This window comes from Calonectris borealis, chromosome 9, assembly GCF_964195595.1.
Source record: "Calonectris borealis chromosome 9, bCalBor7.hap1.2, whole genome shotgun sequence".
Lineage (NCBI taxonomy): Eukaryota > Metazoa > Chordata > Aves > Procellariiformes > Procellariidae > Calonectris > Calonectris borealis.
This window is the reverse complement of record NC_134320.1, coordinates 30,051,871-30,072,892: the sequence shown is the minus strand read 5'-3', so window position 1 is coordinate 30,072,892 and position 21,022 is coordinate 30,051,871. Positions and strand designations below refer to the sequence as shown.

At 46.8% G+C, this 21,022-nt stretch overlaps 1 long non-coding RNA gene across 1 annotated transcript in view; it reads left to right on the top strand.

Annotated features, from left to right (window-relative positions):
• Positions 1–2,125: 2,125 nt before the first annotated feature.
• The window catches only part of LOC142085525 (uncharacterized), a 47,140-nt gene continuing 28,243 nt past the window's right edge, over positions 2,126–21,022 (top strand). Inside the window, exons 1-2 of the long non-coding RNA XR_012674742.1 lie at positions 2,126–2,359; positions 4,104–4,178. This is a non-coding gene — a long non-coding RNA (uncharacterized LOC142085525). The remainder of the gene's footprint in view (positions 2,360–4,103; positions 4,179–21,022) is intronic.

The window sequence follows — 21,022 nt, the reverse complement described above, 5'->3', positions numbered from 1 at the left end:
TAGCGAAGGAGCATTGCGGCTCTGCTCTGGTGCCGAGGGAGCGCGTGTTCTCTTGTGAAGCGAGCGGAGCTGGGCCTGGGCATGAGCCTGGGCTTTGGGCGGAGGCACGAGCCAGAGCACTGGCTGTCAGGATTGCGGGTTTCCATTCCCGGCCCCAGCAGGGCACGGGTTAGTCAGCAGGGCAGGAGTCCGGAGCCCGCCTGAGGAGACACCGCGCGGCACTGTGGAGTGGGACGGGACCCTGCGTGCCGCCGTGTCCTGCTGCCGGCGGCCGCAGTCCTTCCCTCCTCTCGGAGGGGCTCAGTCGTGCTCCTGCCCGGTAAATGCACAGGACAGAGCCACGGCATCTGTGGTGACAGCGAGCTGTCGCAGGCGGTTGTGCCCTCGGAGTACAGCAGCTCCTTCACGTCAGAAGGAAGGAAACATCCAATCGCAGAGGCGGTTGCCCCTCTGTAAATAGCAAACCAAGTGACCTAATTCGGCGCAGCAGCGGCTCTCCGGAGGCGTCCCTCAGCAGGCGCCATGGCGGGCCGTGCTGGAGCTGACTCATCACTTCCAGCGCGGCAGAGATTGGAGCTTTCAGGCCCCAAGGATTTCACTGTTTCTTTATTAATTTTAAATTGATTAAAATGAATTTTTAAAATACCAGGAGAGACTTGCCTAAAGACATAGTTTTAAAAAAAGAAGGAAATAGTCAGTCTGTGGGAGTTAACTGTGTGCTTAACAATCTCTGGCTCATACAGCTGTGAGGACCCGTTGCAGCTTGGAGGAGTCTTATGTGAGCTATTCTGTCCTGGTGGATTAGCAAAGACAGGATTAATCCATCATTATTATGAAAAAGTGAGAATTATAAACTGTCCTTGCTTATACCCGGTGCAGACCCACCGGTGTCCTCATCCGTGGCAGGACTTCTGCTCCCAGCTACAAGGCTTTGTCCAGAAGTCAAGATCTCCTAGGGAAGTGGATCCCAGCAGGAGCATCCTGTTCTCTCCAGCACCGCCCAGTGCCTGACGAATCTCCTCATATGGTCCAGAGACTCCCTGGGTAGCCTGTGGAGTGTCTTGTACCAGAACAGGCTGTCGGGTCCTTTGCTCAGCCTCCAAATAAGGGTGCTGTGTAGGCAGTAACAGATGGGTGGAGGGTCCTTTTTCCCCACTGTCAGAGGGCAATTACGAACGAGCTTTTTCCCTAGGCCATTCTCACTTGCTGTTCATGGCCCTGCTCCGCTGGGTGGAAGCAAGAGCATTCCTGTCCCTTATGATTTCCATCTGCTCCAATGTAACTGTACAAGTCAAGGTTATGCAGATATCTAAAGCTTCTCCTTCCACCTCTCCCCTTTCACGGTGATGGGGAGGTGGGTGCAGTCTACCAGCCAGCCAGCAGCCCAGGGACGCCTGTGACCCACCCGAGCCAGCACCAGTAAGAAGCCTTCCATGCCGTGGGGGACTCCAGAGATGTAGGAACCCCCTTCCTGGAGGCTACAGAAACAGGGTCAGAGCACTCTGCACATGGGGAATTCTCCCTGAAGGTTCATCCTGGGGACTCCATCCCTCAGCATCCCACCTGCTGCTTTGGAGGGGGAAGGTGGGCAATGACACTCACCTCCATGGTGCTGCACCGCAAGGAAGCAGTGCAGGATCTGGCCCTAACTTGTCAGTAGGGATTGTTCTCCATTCCAATGAAGGTCAGGGCTAGCTCAGGCAGCATATACAGTAGATTAATTGATAAAGCTTTTTGTCTTGTAAATAAATACCAACAAACTAAAAAAAAGGCAGATGCAAAGCTCTGTGGTGCTTCAGAGAAGACAGAGCAGGAAGCTGAGAGGAGTGAAGGAGCAGAATACGGAATTCACTTGGAGATAATGAAGCAGCAGGTTTTGTCAGCCCCTTTAATGTCTGTCTAAAAAAAGAGACCTGCTATTTCAGTGAAACTGAAGAATAAAAATAAAAAACCCAGAAAACCTCTGCAAAAACACTTTGACACTTGCTATTGATTGAAGTAATGGAGCAAGCAGAGTTCTAAGAAGTTGCATAAAGGCATATTTGGTCTGCTTTAAAAATCCCTCTAAAAGATGCAGTGATATTACGCATATGCTGTTCACCTATCTGTCTCTTCTCATCTCTAGGTCTCAAAAGCTGAACCGCTCAAAATTCACATGCCAGAGCAGAACCTGTTTTTCCTGACTCTGTGGCCTGCACTCAGCTGTCAGTCTTGCCTGCAATGCTGTAAAGCAGATACTGCTGTGGAAGAGCCTGGCTGATGAGAAACACATAGTTCCTGTTCGCCTGCTTGAGCATCAAGTGGTGTCAGCTGGGATGACTGGAGAAGCCCATCTCTTTCCCTCGTCCTCTGATACCAGGTAGGATGGTAGGCCTTGATGTCCCGCAGTCAGCAGCAGAGCTGTGTCCTGAGTGGGTCACCACTTCTGTGATATGTTCCCTTTGGCTTCACCTCGGAGACCTATGAAAGATGACAAAAGACCAGTTTATTTTGTATGGCATGTGGATTGATGTTTTATCTGAGAGTGGCTTATGTGTAGGTTTTAACATGTTTTAATTTTTTTGCGACCGAGGTGCTTTCCAAATTAATAAATGATACTAACGAATTCCTTCCTGTGCTTAAACAGACTCAGATTTAGTGTTTTACTCAAATTAGGGAATTATTAAGCAGGGTAAGAAGAACACTGGGTTACAGAATGTTCTTGCTTCATTCATTTTGTCAATTGCAGTTTTAGTTTTAATTATTTATAACACACCATAACGTACGAGTTAATTTACAATAACATATTTCTGTACAGTAATGAAATTAGTGACATGAGACACTGCAGCACTTGCTGTTTACTCTTTGCTGAGTAATATACACATTAATTACGTGCATATTAGAATGGTTTTAAAATATATATATAGACTCAGCTGGAGGGTTAAGGTGTTTTAGACTTGCTTGTTCTTCATGTAGTTAAACATAGTGTCATCTAAGACCTGAGCCTACAGAAGTACATGAAATCAGTGTGACTATTCGTGGAAGGAAGGTTCTGGCAACGTGAAATTCTTTCAATCTCTTAGGGCCAGGCCTTAGCCAGCAGACATTAAAGAGCACTTGTCAGTGTTTTAAGGGCAATATTCTTGTATAAGGTTATATTATTCCTATTTCCTTCTAGTTAAAAGATACCTAACAAGGCTGCCTTCTCTGTCCCGTAGAGTGGCTGCAAAGTCTGTTCAAGCTCTGCTGCTGTTAATGATAAGCACAGGTGTAAAGGTCGAAGAAGCGCTGGCCCTGTGGGCCTGAAACATGACTTTGAAAAAACAAAATGCTGTCAGATTCACAAGGCAGACAGACTTGAAAATAGAGAAAATTTTTTTTTACATTTTTTAAGTTTTATCACTCAGCTGCGCTATTTGTAGTAGTAGTAGACATAACATTTGCAGAAAGAAATGTGACAGATCTATTCAGCTGGCAATACGAAGTTCCTCTGTACTGATACCACATGTGCCAACAATTCCTATCCTGTGGTGAAAGTTGTGTGTAGTTACCTAGCAAGACAACTGACTGTCTTCATTATGCATTTCCATTTTTTCAAGCCGGAGATAAGACATGCCCAGCTATGCCAGGAATTAAAACAACCCAACACGTCCATTCTTGTTTGGTGAAAATGCTGCCCTGTAGTCTCAGAGCAAAACAATTATATTCTCTGTATTGTCACAGGTTCTGCTATTTAGTGGTAACAGCTGTCAACCATCAAAAAAACCCACAACAAAACAAACAAACAAAAAACAACTGAGGATATTCTGAGCAAGTGCCCTACCTTGCATGCTATTTTGCTTCTTTTAGCTGCAGGCTAAGGATACTGCTTCTGAAACAAGAGTGATTCACCCCCTCCAGCGATACCAGCAGCCGGCCTCCTAGGGTTTGGTTTTCCCATTCACGCTCTTACAGTGGCTCGCTATGAAACATGCATGATCAGTGCCTTCTGGCAGTCCCCGGACGGCCTCCTGAAAGCAAGGACTGGCTGGACGAACAGGACCTGAGGGGCTTTGCCCCTCAAAGTTCAGCGTATGTGAATAGGTCACACCAAGTGATTGAGCTGCATTTTCCTTTTTCCTGAGACTTTTCTGGAGGAACTGCCGTCGCCTTGCTGGGAGACCGAAGCGGAGAGATGCAGACCCGGGGTGCCTTGCCAGGTAAGCGCTCCTGCGCTCCGCGCAGCGGAGGCGGGTGGAAGGGCTGGGTGCGGGAGACGGGAGGCTCAGAAGTTCCTCGCACGGCTCCTGGGCGACCCACCAGCCCTTTTGTTGAGCCACGCAGCTCCGGCCGGGCTCTGCGTGACCGAGGGGAGAGTCGCACCCCCACGCTACTGCAGAGGAGATGAATACGGGGACTGCCAAGAACACAGCCTCCTTTAGCCTTCTGAAGGACGGGGGGTCGGGGTGTAAAGCTTTGCCACAAAATCACACCTGGCATTCACACAAGCATCCCTTTGGGAGGGGCCGTGCCGCACCCTGCAGGTTGGTCCCAACTTGCAGCCTCCCTCTTCGACAGGTCGATACAGCAGGCAGGTTTTCTGGAAAGTGCGACTGAGTAAACCCCACAGGGGAAGAGCACTCGGTGGAGATGGGCAAGGGTGACGGTGGCGATGGGGGTAATGCGAAGAAGCTGACTTTATCTCATCGTGAAGGGGACCAGAGGGTGGCCTTTGGTTTAGATAAACAGCTATCAACAGTTGAGTGGATCAACTGGGGGTGTACGTGTCTCCCTGAGTTAGCCACACTGGCATGGGGGGGGGCTTTACGTGGCTCAGCCCAACCTAGGGTAGAACATCTAAACAACTAGCAGAGGAATTTCAAAGGGAGCAATGGGCTTGAGCTGGTGTCAACCCACATGTTGCCTCTCGGCAACCGGGGACGCCCGGTGTCATGGCGGTGAGCGTACTATGGAGACCAGTAACGGGAATCACACTGGTATGGTGACTGAACTGTGCATTGCCATCACTAACTCACATTTGTATTGTGTTTTCAGTATATTTTGTATCATTCCGCTAAGTCAGAAATCCTGGGTGCAGGCGGTGGCAGGCGTGCCCGGGCGCTGGCAGGGCTGGTGGCTTTAGGCCATCTCACACCGCGTGGTGCCAACATTACTACAGCTCTGCCCACCACGTTTCTGTCTGGTCTCTAAAGTCCCTCCCAGGCCACGGGAGAGCACCCCTTTCAAACACTGGGCTGTTACAGTGGTAATATCCCATGTACGTTATTTAAACATCACAGTACTTTACTGCACAAACGTATGCATTTCAGTAAAGCAAAGTATTACTCAGTGGAAGGACTAATGATGGAGTTTGATCTCCAGTAGATGATGGATAGAAACTGATACATAAAGTGTTCCCTTATCAAACACAAAAGGCACTTTCCTGCAGAAAAATGGGAACATAGTATCCAGCCAAGGATTGGAGAATTTCCTCCTTTCTGAAAATTCCTTTTGTCTCTCAATCTATCAAATTCTACCCCATTATTATTTTTCCTACGAGCAATGCTTTCAGCCAAGCATTTTACAAGAAGTTCTGCCCCCTTCTCTTATGCTACACAAGGCTCAGACATTTTAAGTGATACTGAACTGCACATCAGTAGCGGCATCAAACCCAAGTGTCCCCTTCCACAAGCACCCCAGGCCATGGTATACGGCATGACACCTGGTTTCACGTACTATATCCCTTTATCTCTGAGAGCCAAGTGCGTATTATGGACGTGAGCTTTCCCCAAGAAAACTTTAGAAAGACACAATATGCACTTAGCTTAAGTCTCCACAGAATTAATGTCCAGGGTAAAATTTGGCCCATAGTATTTTATGACACCAACTTGTAAATAATTTTGCTTCTAAGCATAAAGGTTTGGGGAAATAAAAAATTCCAGTGCTCCAGACAGAGCAAAGCTAGATGCCCCCGTTGTCATAATGTACCATACAGTGTGAGATGTGATGGTGATGAACTGCTGTCGTTCAAGCAAAGCATATTCAGACTGGAACACAGTTCACAAGCGGCTGGTGCAAATTATTTTTATAGTGGTACCTTTATTTCATGCACATCCATCCAGATAAACAAGACTCTGTATTGTCCAGTCAGTAGCAGATTCCTTGTGATTTAGTCTTGCTGATTTTTTTAAATTGTTAGCATCAAAATGCTATTGGCCTGTGGTTTCTCGTCCTCGCTTTTGCACCACAACCATTCAGTACTGGGTTAGTAAAAATGACGTGTGCCTAAAAAGCTGGTCACCCAGGCTCTGCTTGTCGTCCTGACCTCCAGAGTACAGTGCCAGTGCCGCTCACGCGCAGCTCAGTGACTCTCTGGGCTCGTACTAGAGACGCAGGGAGACAGCCAGCACTGACTGTATGGATGGAGTAGTAATTTATTACAGTATTGTCCTCTGCGTCCTCCTATTAGGGAGAAAACTGCAACAGTTATTTGTGCAAACCATTCAACACGAACTTAGGCAGGTCTTCCTTAATCCATGCTGGGAGACACGGAGTCCTTTGGTGGCAGTTGGTTTCTCACATTTCTTCAAAGAATGTGTGCGTGTGTGTATATATATTGCAGAAAGGCAGAAAATAATTGAAAGAATCACTCTTTTTGGTTTTGCTTCTAATTAGGTATTTGCTCGTTAGGGATTTTTTAGAAGGGAACCTAGGCAATGAAGAAAGTAAGGAAATCTCACCAGGAGCAACACCCAGGTGTAGGTACCAAATGCCTGCATGCACCTGAATTCAATTGATGCAAAGAAGCTGAATTTAAAATGCACTACAGAACAAAACAGGGCCAGCTGGAGGATTTCCTGTAAGAGAAGGGAAAAGCCTGGGGAGGCAGCAGGCAGAAACACTGAGCTGTGACCTGTTCCTCCTGGCTGTGAGTAGTGTATCTGGAAGGAGGGGAATAGGAATGTCTCCGTTTGGTCATTTGGCCTAGTGAACTCTTCCAGTTAATGTGGTTTTTTTTTTCATCTAGCATTCAAGATGTTAGAGGGATTTTTTTTTTTTTAAATATATATATATATTAAAAAAATGTGTGTGTATATATATATGGGGTGAGGTTGAGTAAGTATTCATTATAAAAGTCTCTGGAAACATTGTGCTTCTGTCTCTGAGCACAAAGAGAAGCAACAGAAGATACAGAAGAACTTGTCAGGGTTACTCTGAGCTAAGTGACTTCCAGTGTGTAAGTTGTGTCAGTTTTTGATTTGAGAAAAGCTTTTGTGGGTGAGCGATGGTGCCACACGTTTCAGGTTGTTGCTCTCTACAGGAGGTGAGCGCTCGCCTGCCTGCAGCATCTCTCTCCCGTGCCGGGGGAGCGGGTGCTGGGGCTGCGGCGGCTTCCCGGCACCCGGGGAGAAGAGGTGGGCTTGGGGAAACCACAGGAGGATCCCGGTAAACGGGGGGCTGGAGGAGCCGAAGGCGGCTGTGGAGGTTGTCGGCAGGAGCCCTCGCTGCTGGGACGCCGCTGACGACCGGCACGCGTGTGGCGTGGTGCAGCCTCTGTCCCGTTTCGTCCCGGCCTTGCCTCGTCCTCCCGCGCCGGCGGCTCATGCCGCGTGTGCGGGGCGGCTGGGGGTGCCTGGCCGTGGGGAGCGGGGCCCGTGGTGCCGACCCTGCCCCGTGCAGCTCCCGTGCTCTCGCAGCTCTGGCTTTCCTAGTGGCGATGATGGCAGGTGGCACTCATAGCTCCATAAAATACCTCCTCGTAGGTTTGCCTATTTCACAGGCTTTTAAAGCTGCTAGATTTCCAGTATTTCCTTTGCCAGGCATTAACAAAAAAGCTTCTCTAAGTCAAGTAAAAATGCATTTAATTCAGTGTTTATCTTGCAGTCTCAATCTCGTCATACCTCTAATTTTAACGTAGGCTGAGTCATTTTCGTCCTACTGCTTTAAAATCAGGCTATGGAGCATGGTCTTCTTCTGGTATGTTTGAGAAGTAGAACAATTTTTCTCTCTCTCTTAGTCAGATCTGTCCTGCCAAGCTTCTATCACTCGGTGCTCTTAGATATAAAAATAACATATAGCTGGGGATGATTTGCAGTTATTTTTATTTTAAAATATTTTATATTTTACTGTAAGCAAAACTGAAACGTGAAGGATGCCACCTTATGCTATGCAGATTGATTTATAAAAATAAATTAAATGAAGGTATTATTCCCAATGAAAAATTTAACCTTGTTTTGACATAGTTCCTTGGGGAAGAATTTGCATTGTGTATGCAGTACGGTAGTTACGCAGTACTTGCTTTCTCTATTTTGTTTATCTGTGGCCTACTAGTTCCTTGCCTGCCTGTCTGTCAAACCCTCCTCTGAGGTTGCAGTTGTTAATGTTGTTACGCTTAGAGTACTATATTGTTCCCTATTCGTGTTCTTGAAAAGAGCTGATTTGGTTTTTGCAAATCCAAAGACTGCAATTTGAGACAGACTCTTGGTATGGAGAATACAGGTGGAACAGTTGTAGTCTGGCAATGCTGTAAACTACTGGAAACAGTTGTGATGCGAAGCCTTGACAGTAGGCAGAGCTGGGGGTGCTGGTGACAGCCGGCTGAACATGAGCCGGCAGTGTGCCCAGGTGGCCAAGGAGGCCAACGGCATCCTGGCCTGTATCAGAACTGGTGTGGCCAGCAGGAGCAGGGAGGTGACCGTGCCCCTGTACTGGGCACTGGTGAGGCCGCACCTCGAACACTGTGTTCAGTTCTGGGCCCCTCACCACAAGAAGGACATGGAGGTGCTGGAGCGTGTCCAGAGAAGGGCAACGAAGCTGGTGAAGGGCCTGGAGCACAAGTCTGATGGGGAGCGGCTGAGGGAACTGGGGGTGTTCAGCCTGGAGAAGAGGAGGCTGAGGGGAGACCTCATCGCGCTCCACAACTACCTGAAAGGAGGTTGTAGCCAGGTGGGGGTTGGTCTCTTCTCCCAAGTAACAGCGATAGGACGAGAGGAAATGGCCTCAAGTTGCGCCAAGGGAGGTTTAGATTGAACATTAGGAGAAATTTCTTTACTGAAAGAGTGGTCAGGCCTTGGAACAGGCTGCCCAGGGAAGTGGTGGAGTCACCATCCCTGGAGGTATTTAAAAGACGTGTAGATGAGGCCCTTAGGGACATGGTGTAGTGGGCATGGTGTGTTGGGTTGACGGTTGGACACGATGATCTTAGAGGTCTTTTCCAACCTTAATGATTCTATGATTCTATTCCAAACCTCGTATCTGCAAGTACATATCCCTGCACGTACGGGGAGAGAAAACAGAAAAGACAAGGGGAATGCTACTGCATGCATGTGATTGTAATGCATCTAAAATACTGCGCTCCTGGGTCGGCAGTTTAGGAAAACATGGCAAAACTAGAAAAATACTGAAAATGGGACAAATGTAAGATTGCAGGATAGAACAAGCTTGATCTCTTTATGTACAAAATCTGGTTGTGAATCTGGGCTCATCTAACTTTGCATTCACAGGCTAGTTTCTTCACATGAACTTGAATTGTAAAGCAGTGACTGATTTTTAAACTTGCTTATTTTTGCTTTGAGTTCATTTGAACCTTCATCTAGGCAACAGCTTGGGTCTTCAGACAACGCTGTAACAGAAGCGAATACATACGCATTATACCAGCCTATGCAGAGCTGTTTCACCTCTCGGTATGTACCAAGTCACAGTGCTCCATTCCAGCTCAAACTGGGTGCCGCCGCGCTTCGCTGTTGGTGCTGTGCTGGCAGAGGCAGGTGGGTGGAAGCTGTGAGACGATCTTGGGGCCCAGCTGCGTGACTGTCATGTTCCTCCCAGGCCGGCATAAGTTTAACCTGCTAACGTTAAGTGGATTTTGGCCCATAACATGAAATGAAGCCTGGTGAGGACTTGCTTTATTTCTACTATCGAACAGGCATTAGAGATTTCTGTTCATGCTCAAGTATAAGTCAGTTTGCACAACCAAGAAACCTCTGGTTCGCTAGCCTGGTCTTGGCAAGACTCGGGGATAGCTGCTAGTGTGGCTGACATCTCTCTCAAATGGAAAACGGTAACTTGTTTTTAGTTGGCTTTATCCGTTTCTCTTCTACCTCTGAGTAGTTTCAAACCCAATTTACTGGTCTGCTAGGTGAAAGTAAAGCATCTTACAATGGCAAAGAAATCCAACACATTATTTAACAGGGTTTTTTGGTTTGCTTTGTACATAAATCACTATCCGTTATCTGCTTAAAAAGTTGGTTTGGTTGAAAAAAAATGCTAACAATATTATGTATAACTCTGTGTTTTCTACATTTATGATGGCATATAAGCAACAACAGAAAAAGATGACGGTAGCAGACTTTTTAGTGCCTCTTATAGAAAGTCACACCAGGACTAAAGTTTGTAGTGTAGAGGGAAGTCATATTATGCCTCTTTGAGTCTTCTTATGTACTCGTCATTGCCCATGACCTTAGTGAAAGCAGGCTCCGCGTGCTCACAACAGAGAGTGAAGTATGTTACCTTGCAGCTGTTAGGCATGAGCTTTAGCTCCCCTTTGCTGCTAGGTGGAGCGGGCTTTATTGCGCTGCTACAGGGTGCTACAGGGCTTTCCAAAAACCCCTCGCTCCTGAGACGCTCCCGACATCCTGCGCCGACCCAGCGGGAGTCACGGTCCTGCTGGGAGGACCTGTGAGGTCCCTGCATGCCCCGTGTATGCTCTTTGCCCATTTCAAGCCCAGTCCAAGGAAGCAACTAAGATTCCTGCTGACTTTGTGTCAGCTGGTTGCCCTGATGCTCAACCTGCCAGTGAGCCTGCCGGTGGTGATCTCTGGCGGTTATTTGTGTTTCCGGAGACTGCAGGATCTCCAGCCAAAGACCAGGCCTGTTGGACTGGACGCTGGACGAATGCAAAGCAGGAGGCGGGAGGCAAATGCAACCAGGTGTGGGAGAAAATGTTTGTGCATTGTCTGCTTGCTGACTGAGAACTAGGCTGGGATGATCAGTCTCCTCTTGCAATAGCTCTCATCTGGCCATGCCTTTCCGTTGTTTACAAGCAGGTGTCAGCCACTGAAGCAGGCTGTGTCTCATTGCCAGTTCCCTAAAAGCTGCCACCTGCAAAAGCTAGTTTTCTATTTGTAGCCACAGCTTTATTTGCTGTTTCTAAAACCTTGTACAAATGGATCTCCAACCAGTTAGACAGACTCAAGCTTGTATGTTAATTTAATTTCTTCCCCTAGCAACTGCTGCCCTATTGCATCCCATATTGTGCATGGAGCGTTCCAGCTTTCTTGCAAAACAAGAGGTGACAGAGCATATAGCAATGTTGACTGATGTCACTTGTCATGTGCTTTCTGAAGGACAAGGTGAGGCTGAGCGTTTGAAATACGCTCAGGAGGATATGTTAGTCTCAATTTGTCCATGGCTTCAGGACAACAATAGAAACGGTGTTATCAGAAACACCGCTTCCAATATTGAAGATAAATTTATTAAGACAAATGTAGACTAAAGTAAAGGAACACTTAAAAAAAATATTAAAAAGCACACAAAGGTGGATCCTGTGAATAGTGTGTGTCAGGGCAGGGTTTCAAGTAGGTGATCCCTTTGTACCACCTACTTATCTAGATTTGGCTTCTAGATAATTAAACTGCTTGTTTTTTGCTAGAGTACTTTAGAGTTTGAAAGCTCTAAGATCTTGAAAACAAATTCTGTTTTCAATGTAACTGATAAAAATGCAGGCATTAGTTGGAATGAAATTAGTATTTGGCTAGGCAACAATTTTCTGTTCTCAGGCTGCATTTGGGGTATTTTTGGGGTATTTTATTTCTGCTCAGATATGCAGTATGCACATTTATACTAGCAAGTTAAATTCATCAGAATCTTGAGATCAGACTTCTTTTCTTACCTGTCTCTTCCATTGAGCTTTCTTTAAGATTGCAAAACCTTCCTACAGAATAAAGATTTTTCCCAGGAGGTGGCAAAAAAAAAAAGTTGTGGTGCTTTCTGCTGCCGAGGACCAGTATACTTTGTGCATGCTGAAAGACTCAAACCAGCTAGTTTGCTGGCAGAAACAAGGTCACAGTGGCCTTCCCCTCCCCAGTTACCCAATTTAATGGATATTTTTCTTTTCTGTCATTTTAAGGAGCATTGTCATTTTGGCTTGTGGCCTGCTGATGGTAAGACAGGATGACTATGCTCTCTAGCTCCCGCAGCTCTCCATCTGTCTGTGTGCACCTTCCTTTGAGAACCACTGTCCACAGATCCTTCTTCCTGCCCACTGCCAGCTTCTTGCCGTGGTGGCTCCACCTGAGCGAGGACTCGCTGAAGACGTTTAGGCTGAAGCCACCCATTCTCTGCTCTGCCATCCAAATGGTACAGGCTACTTTACTGAAGCCACTGCTCCTGGTGAGCTGAGCTTGCCTGTGTGGCGTGGACTGGCAGCTCTGCGGAGTAGCAGAGCTCTGGACGTGTTCGTGGTCAGTGCTTTTCTGAGCTCTCTTTATATGGGGGAGAGCAGAGAGTGACGAGACACTGCTGGTGGCCTCATGTGCAAAAGGAATCCTCAGCTGATTACTTAGGGAAGCTTTGCAGTCTTTCCACAACCTGAGGCAGCGGGAAGGATTGAAGCAGGGTTTGAAATCCAAGGAGAAGTAGAGGAGCTCTAGTTTGGCAGAGAATGGGGCCCAAACTCTTGCTTCACAAAAGAAACCACTTGCACTTAACGAACACCAGGTTTTTGGTGATGTTGCTTTCACTTCTCTTACTGTATGAAACTGCTACCACTGAGGCCAAGACACAAATCTTTGGAGTCAGAACACTTGTGCTTGGTGTCTCAAATGAAATGATGAGAAAGTGACTGTACCTGCAGTAATGCATTCCTGTTACACTATGGAAATGATGAAAGAAAGCCTTTGTCTATCAATAATCGCCAGGTGTGCAGGAGCCTGTGGTAATGCCATCAACAGTGGTGACATGTCAGATATGTCAGCGAACTGGCCACTGGTACATGTTCCTAGATATTTATCCTGTGTTTGCCACTGCAGTCTTTAAGCCCAAGAGTGTTTTACTTACAAAATTGGTGAAATATTTCTATGCTCTTGCTGTGATTCTTGCTATGGTTGCAGCGGAGACTTGTTTCACTGTTCGTGCTATCTAGGGCTGGGCTTAAGTCACAGGCGGCAGTGATCTGAGCTTGACAGAGGAGGCAGAGCTTCCCGGTCACTTAGGTGGTCCATCTGGCAGCTTCACCTCGACTCTTTTTTCCTTAACTGAATACGTATTACGCCACAACCTGCTTATGCCAGGTAGGATCATAATGTCTATGCTCAGCTGATCAGAGACAAGAAGGCAAGCTAGTAAGCAACATCTGTGCTTGTCCTACAGCTCCTACCCGTGGTCCAGGTCCGGTGACAATTGGTTGAGTATTGGTCAAATGCAAAAGGAGTGCTATTGTGGCCAGCCTTCCCACAGGCTGATTTGGAGAATCACGTGGCAAACGGGAGGGTTTGTCACTTCTGTTCAGTGATCTGCACAGTTTTGTGGAACCAGACAGAAAGATACTAGCCTAAGTGCTGGAGAGTGAGAAGCTGATAGGTACGATTCAGATGACCACGCATATTTGAACAGCATATAACAAAGCCACACTTCTGTAGATTTTAGTTTTAACTAAATGAACCAAAAAAGATTTTTTTAAAAACTTCAAGCAGTTTTTGAGGAATTCATAGACTGGATTAAATTGTGTCTTCATTGACCATAGAGTATAAATGGGGAAAATGTGTGTTTCCAGCTTTCAGAAGGTTGTGACTTTCACTTTTTTTAATCAGCTTTTCTAGCTCTGAAATAACAAAATCTACCAATGCAACTGGAATAGTGTTTCTAAAAAGATGCATTGTTCTTCTGAGCTTTTACAAAGCTATTTCAGAGCCTTTCAGATGCTAAGATACAAAAAAAAGTTGGAGCACAGAAGTTTGGGGCTGTGGGGGAGCAGAAGATTGGGGGGGAGGGTAGAGGTGAAATATGATAGGAAGTCAGGTCCCCTCTGAAGCAAGATTAGTAATACTTAGGCCATCCTGATGGCTATTCGCCCATTTTCCTCTTTAAATCTGCTGCTGCTGGGATTCCATGGTCTGTGCCAGCACTTAGATACTCCTTCCAATAGCAACTCAACCTACATCTTCTTTCCCCCAAACTAGCCTGTTACTTCTTGATCTGCACTGGGAAGAAGCAACATGGATTGCTGTCTTCAAAAGGATCTGTTATGGCCACCCTCAGCTTTCTTTCTAGACTAAACAAATCACATTCTTCCTGTTTCTCATGGAATTGAAGGACAGCTGAGGTTGGAAGGGACCTCTGGAGATCATCTAGTCCAACTCTTCTCTTCAAAGCAGGGGCAACTAAAGCAGGTCATGCAGAGTGCTGTCAGCCGTGTTGAATATCTCCTGAGCATGGAGACTGCACAATCTCCCTGGGTAACCTATCCCCGTGTTTGACCAGCCTCACAGTAAAAACGTTTTCTCTTGTGCTGGAATGGGTCTTCCCATATTTCAGTTTGTGCCTGTCACTGGACACCACTGAGAAGAGTCTGGCTCTGTCCTGTTTGCTCCCCCCGTCAGTACTTACACATGGATAAAATCCCCCCAAGCCTTCTCTTCTCAAGCCTGCGCGCTCCCGGTGCTCTCAGCCTCTCCCTGTATGTCATGTGCTTCTGTTGCTTCCTCAGTCCCTTGTTGGACTCCCTCCGGTATGTCCAAGTCTTCTGGTACTAAGTGATCTTTAATATTGCCAGATCTTGAGATCACACCAGTCCAAACTGCTGTTCTGTTCCCCAGCAAGAGTAATGTACACAAATACAGCTCCTTCTCAGTGTTTTTCTGGTAGGGAAATGCTCTGTAAGTCACTTCAAACTCTGTATTAACTCTTACGTAAGCCCTTTCCTGCCTGGGGACTGTGAAACGAGATGTCGTGAACTGCAGCTGAAGAATGACAAAGAGGATTTCTTCTCTCCCTGGTACCAGCAGTTTGGTCACTTCAATCTCCCTTCATGAATATGGACTTTAAAAAGTAGAATTACAGATTTCAGAGGTAGAAGATTAAAAGATTTAAGAAATCCTAGGAAGAAAATCCTGCTTCTGGCTGTGGTGGAGAGGTTAGAATCCATTTGATCCATCTGTAGATAGAGAACTCCTGTCTCACAAACAGCCGAGGTTACTATGGGTTTGGAGGAACCACAGCGCGTGCTTGTCAAGGAGGCTTCTCTAAATGGGAGAAGTAGCAAAACCAAAATAGGGTTTGTGTGTGGTGGCCAGAATTGGGTAGTGTAAATCAGAAGGGTTTGAGTCTTTGTCTCAGTCTCTCCCTTGCTCGTTGGTCTTGACCAGGTTTCAGTAAGCATAGCTCTATTGTGGGAAGTTCTTTTGTTACCAGGGTCCGGTGGAGTCCCAGAGGTATTGTCTTTTGATGACTGCCGTGTCCGTGTCAGCACGGGGGGCAGACAACTGGAGGAGAGCACACAAAGACAGGAGCTAGCTGTCTGTGCAGAGGCTGTGTTGCATTGTGAGGCACGGTTTGGGGGGGCAGCAGAAAGGTTTAGCAGGGTTGGGGGGATGGAGTTTACTTCAGGGGAGGTGGTTTGGTTTGGTTTGGGTTTTTTCCTGATCTCTTTCTGCCAGCTCTGCAAGCACAGCCAGGATCCTCAGAGTATCTCCACATGGAGAACTTCATGTGCAGGATGCCAGAACATGAACATGCAGCTCACAAGTTACCCTAAGTTAAGTCTTCACGTGGACAGTGTCTGACAGTGGGGTAAGCTGCCTTGCACGCAGCACGCGCTGAGGGTGTCTGTGCGAGAAATTTCTTTGCTGTTGGTTCATGCTGACTGCGTGCTGACTTCTTCAGGCAGGCTGGCTCCTGGATCCCTGACGTGTCCCTGACCTCTGCCAGGAGTGGAGATGCCATCAGGCACGCCAGTCCAGTGGCACAAGCGGTTTTCTTTACGTTAGGTTTTGTGTGATCTGGCCAGCTCTGGGATTTTTATAAACGGTTTTGTTGGCAGTGAAGAAATACGGCGGTGATGGGACCATTGTAACTCATGATCGCTGCTCCACTGGCGAGATGCTTTTAGAAGGCATGTTGTTTTCTATTTGCCCTACTGATACAGTTAGAGGGGGGAAAAAAACGGTATAGGAGGCACACAAAATCCTTTGGAGAAGCAGCAGAGGACTTCAAGCTGGGTATAGGTACAGTAATTGCCCTGAATTTATCTGATTTGAGTTAATCATGTAATTGACTTGTCAGTGAGGGTGTCCAATAAAAGGGTGTGTGGTGACTGAGCAAGGGGTGAGGTGAGAAGATCCGTGGCTGTTATGGAGCAGAGAAGGGGAGAGAGAGTCCATGGCTTGTGCTCCTGTGTTCCCCTGGGTTTGTGGGATTAACGTGGTAAACGCAGAGCAAACACAAGGGATTCTTGGCATTCGAAAGCAGCTGACCTGGTGATTGAGAAAGTGCCATTTTGTGTGTCCTTGCCTTCAGGAGGGGCTTATTTTGCTGTCTGTAAAATGGGAACGACAGTCCCTGTCCAGAAGCCTCACTGTACTGTGTGTTAGCAGTCACAGAGCTGCTGTTGCTGTCTGACGTGATTTGTCACAGTTCCTTTCTTGGGAATCGCAGTATTTCTGTTTGGCAAAGGTACAGCTAACCTAGAAGTAAAGGAGTGAAAACAGCAAGTGTGAGATTGTGGGGTATGCAGAAAGAGGAGACAGCTTGTCCCAATAAACCATGAGGTGGCATGTTGAGGTGGAGCTGTGAATCCAGTCTGCAGGATGCAATCTAGGATCTGTCTGAAAGTGTATGTGGCAATTAGACAGTGGTCATGTTTTCTGCTGCCATGGCTGCCAGTATTTTGGAAAAGGGCTTTGGCACATACGTATCTGATGACAGTGGGTTCATGAACGTAATTAAAAAAACAACCAAATCCCCCGCCCCCCTGCCCCAAACACGGCAGATGAAGACTCTCGTTTCTCCTCTGTGGAGACTCCCATTTATTGCAGTGGAGCTGAGGCTTGCATTTCAGGCAGAGTAGTCCTGCAGACCGTGGTGTGCTTTGGGAGATGCTGATGCAGAGCCTTTTCCTGGGCTTAGTGCTGCCTCCCTGCCTTGCCTACCCCAGCTGCGGCAGAATTCTCTCCTGGTGGTTTCTGGGCTTTTGCTGCTTGTGTTTGCTGCTTTGGAAGTCTCGGGAGAGTAAACATGAAGGTTTCTGATGCTCATGGTGTATGTAGCCTTTTTCTTTTAACTTTCTTTTTCCACAGACTATCCAGTAGTCCTTTAACAGTTATGTGCAACCTCTAGTTTTATAGAGGTTTTACACTTGTGTTCCCTGCCAGTTTCCACATTCTTTTGTGCTCCAATTCTGTTTTTTACTTACCAGTTTGTCTTTTAATCATCTCCTCTTCTCCTGCCTGCCTTCTCCACCTTTCTGTCTGAGTCCCAGGCTCTGGCATGCGGGTGGCCAGTGGCCAGCGGAGCACATGATGCGTCTAGCAGAGAAGAGTGCATGTTTCTCACCTGAGTCAGCCCTGGGGGGTTTCCAGATTTGGTCTGCGGTGTATTCTGATACTGAAGCATGGATGTTTTGGGGTAAGCTGTGCACATCGGAGCCTTCTGTTACAGAGGAATGAAATCCTGCCGCATCGCAGCAGCAGAACTAATGGCTCCCTGAGGTCACACAGAGCTGGATTTTGGCTTTGGGCAGCAGCTGAAACTATCCTGTGCAACTGGACAGAAACTGAGAGCAAGTTGGACTGTAGGTGTCTGTTGCCAGTGTTTGACTGGGATGGAACAGGCTTGGCCGTTGTAACAGTCCCCTCTGCTCCTGCAGCTGTGCTAAGCAAACCACTGCCGTTAGTTACTCACTGAAGACTTGCATGAACTAAGGACCTTTCAGGTTTCAACATACATCTGGTGCTTCCTTGCAGAGGCTGTTCCATGTCTATAGCACAGATTATTGCAGGTTGATACAGGGCGTGCCGGATCGAATGACGTGCTGTCTGGCACGGCCAAGGCAGAGTTTCAGTGAAACTCCTGTTGATGACACACTTCTGCTGACATCATACCGCGCCATGGGCTGGCTGATACGCCTGTTGGCAAGGGCTGTGTCAGCACCCGTGCGCTCCCTGAGCTGCTGCATGGGCTTAGTGTAACATCAGTTGTGAGTGGGAATTTGTCTCCACTGCCAGTAGGTTGTATCCTGTGCTGTTACCAGGCGGAGCTTCTTTAAAAAATCGCTGGCATACATCACCCGATCCAGCAACGTGGGCTATCTTTAACTATGGGAGTATTCCTCTGTAACCATCTCCACACCAAATAGTGCTCAGTGTCCTATTTCCCTAGCATAGGGATGCTGTGAGGATGAATCTAGTCAGGTATGTCAGAGGCATCTACTTCCACAGCATCCAGACGCCTCATAGGCGTTCGATTATAGTCTGCCTCATCAAACACCAAGAGGCACAAAATAATTGTAAGGGGATGCTGCTCCTTTTTTAACACTTAATTTCTCTTTTATTGCTTGGGTTAGAGCCTTTGTTCCAAACACAGTCCAAACTGCCTTTGAAATCGGAAATGTGACTGTACCCAGATGCACCACATTATTTCCTTTCTTTTTCAGATAGTCTAATTCTTTTTCTCCCTTTCTTCTTAAAGCAAGCAGTCTCTGGGGTGTTTTGCAGTACTGCTTATGTTTAACATGAAGAGGCTCAGAAACTGATATATACAATGATTAAGCTTTCACAAGGTCATGCGGCGAATCATTGGTGATGCCAAGAATAGCACCCCAAGTCTCTTGGCTCTCTCTAGCCCACCCTAAACACTACAGCCTGCCTCTTCCTGGTGAGCATGATCTGATTCATAATGCAGCAGTTCTGCTGTAAGGCTGGCTACCTCTCTGCGATCTCTCTGCTGCCGCAGAGAAAAGCAGTCGGGCTCAGGCAGCAACAGAGATTGCACGTGTCTGTAGCAAAAAGTCTAAACCCCAGAAACAGTATTTAGCAGCTTATCTTATCCACAGATAAGCTCATAAAATGTACTGACTGGTTAAAAATAGGTTTTAAAGTTCTTGGCAAACATCTTGAACTTTATATTCTTTGGTTTTTTGCTGCAGTACAGAAATACCATTTCGATGGTTCTGATTCATATTGGCTTTTTCTGGTCTTTCTGGAAAAGTACCAAATTACTGATGGGTGGTTTTTGCTTTTAATTGTGCTCTTGAGTGCTAAACCTATTCCTGCTATTTGCTTGCAGTATGTTTAGGCTACGTTTAGGCAAATGCAAATGTAAGTGGTTATTCAGTGCCTTTGGCACTCTGAACAGAATGTACCGAACTCCCAGGGCTTGTTACAAAGCGTCAGCCTCCAGCACTAACAGAGCCTGTGCAGTCAATAGCTAAAATATGAGAACTACCTGGGCGTGGCAGAGGGAGTTCAGAGGATCTGGGAAGATCGTGGATCATGAACTTGCGCCCAGTGTTTGTCCTGTGGATTTGGTAAATGAAATAAGGGGACTCCTGCGCGTGTACTGGCAGCTAAGGGTGCTCTCAAGAGGCTACCCACGCTGTGCGTGCGTGCACTGCTGTAACGCTGGGGCCGGATTGTTTAACATTGTGATCTGTGGATCCTTTTGCAGAGTGTAGTTTACCAATGAAGTTCTTGTCTGGCTGTATCAACACTCAGCTCGATGTGTTCCTGAATCATAATGGAGGCTTTCCTTCTACGAACACCACAGTTACTGGAAGGCAAGTGAAACAGTACGATGCTGCTGCCTGCTGCGTGTCCGTTGGCAGCAGCTCGGGATTTTTACAGTTGTTTGCCTTGTTACTCAACCTATTTTAAGCTCTGATGGAATAAGGATGGCATTTGATCACAGTACTGGGCACAACTGTTTGGCTTTTATAACCCATGTTTTAAACTGGAGGCTTTTTCCATATATGCTTGTGTCTTCAAATAACTTTAGACTCGTGGCTTTAGACTCGTGTGCTCTTTAGCTGGCCTTTGCCCTTGCCTCTCATGAGAGAGCTCCTGACTCTCACTCAGGCGGGTCTTCTTTACCTAGGTGAGAACCCCTCAAAGGAAGGAGTGTAGTGATGACTGGGGGGCACGTACACTGAACAGAGCACTTCCTAGTCTCCACCCTGGGTCTAGTTCTCATTGTGGGAGTTAAAGATGTCTCTGTATCTCTGTGTTTTTATTGGATTTTCTTTATCATCTCTGCATGCGCGCCAGTGTCTTCTGATCTTGGTTCTGATCTTGGGCTTATTGAATAGATGGCATACTATGTAAAGGCTTTAATATCTAGCGCTACAGGATAAATCTCTCCCATCGTGGAAATGATCAGCTGCTAATGCTGGTTCCATGTTCATCTACCTCTAGTACGCTGAATGAGTAGCCTCTGTCTACCACGTAAAATACTCTTAAAACTGCTGCTCTGCATTTTACCAACAAGACTGAGACTTCTGAGAGCAGCTTGTCCTGCAAGCTTGGTCCCTCAGCTGTTTAGCGGATTAGATGCATTTATGGTTAGCAGTGAAGTTTAGTCTCGTGTAATTTGTTTTAATACTGTGCAGAGCAAGGCAGAAGGCTTGTTTCTTCTTGCAAGTGAGTGTAGCCAGGAGATGAATGTTTGCCATCTGGGAGGAAAACCAGGACTGGCGGTAACATGAAATCAGGAGAAAAGAAAAAGGAAGCGCTCAGTTGAGAGAGGGCCAGAGTAGAAAGAGCAGGAGAGGCAGGTAGTGAGATGTCTGTCATGGTTGTCTCTTGTCTCCTTACGTAATAATCTAAGAAACTTAGGAAAGTAAATCACCAAAACTGCTACTTTACACTGTCTTTGGATGGTGAGGAAAACCATGGGACTTCTTAGCTGCTTTATTCTGTACAAGTGTTTTTCAAGGCCCATGCAGATACCTAATATCCATAAAACTGACACGTTTACTGTGATTTGAAATTAGATTTCTGTCCCTATGTTCTCCTGCTTTTGCATTTTGATGGCCAAGTGTTATCAAATCTCTGCCTTTTGTTTTTATATTTCCAAG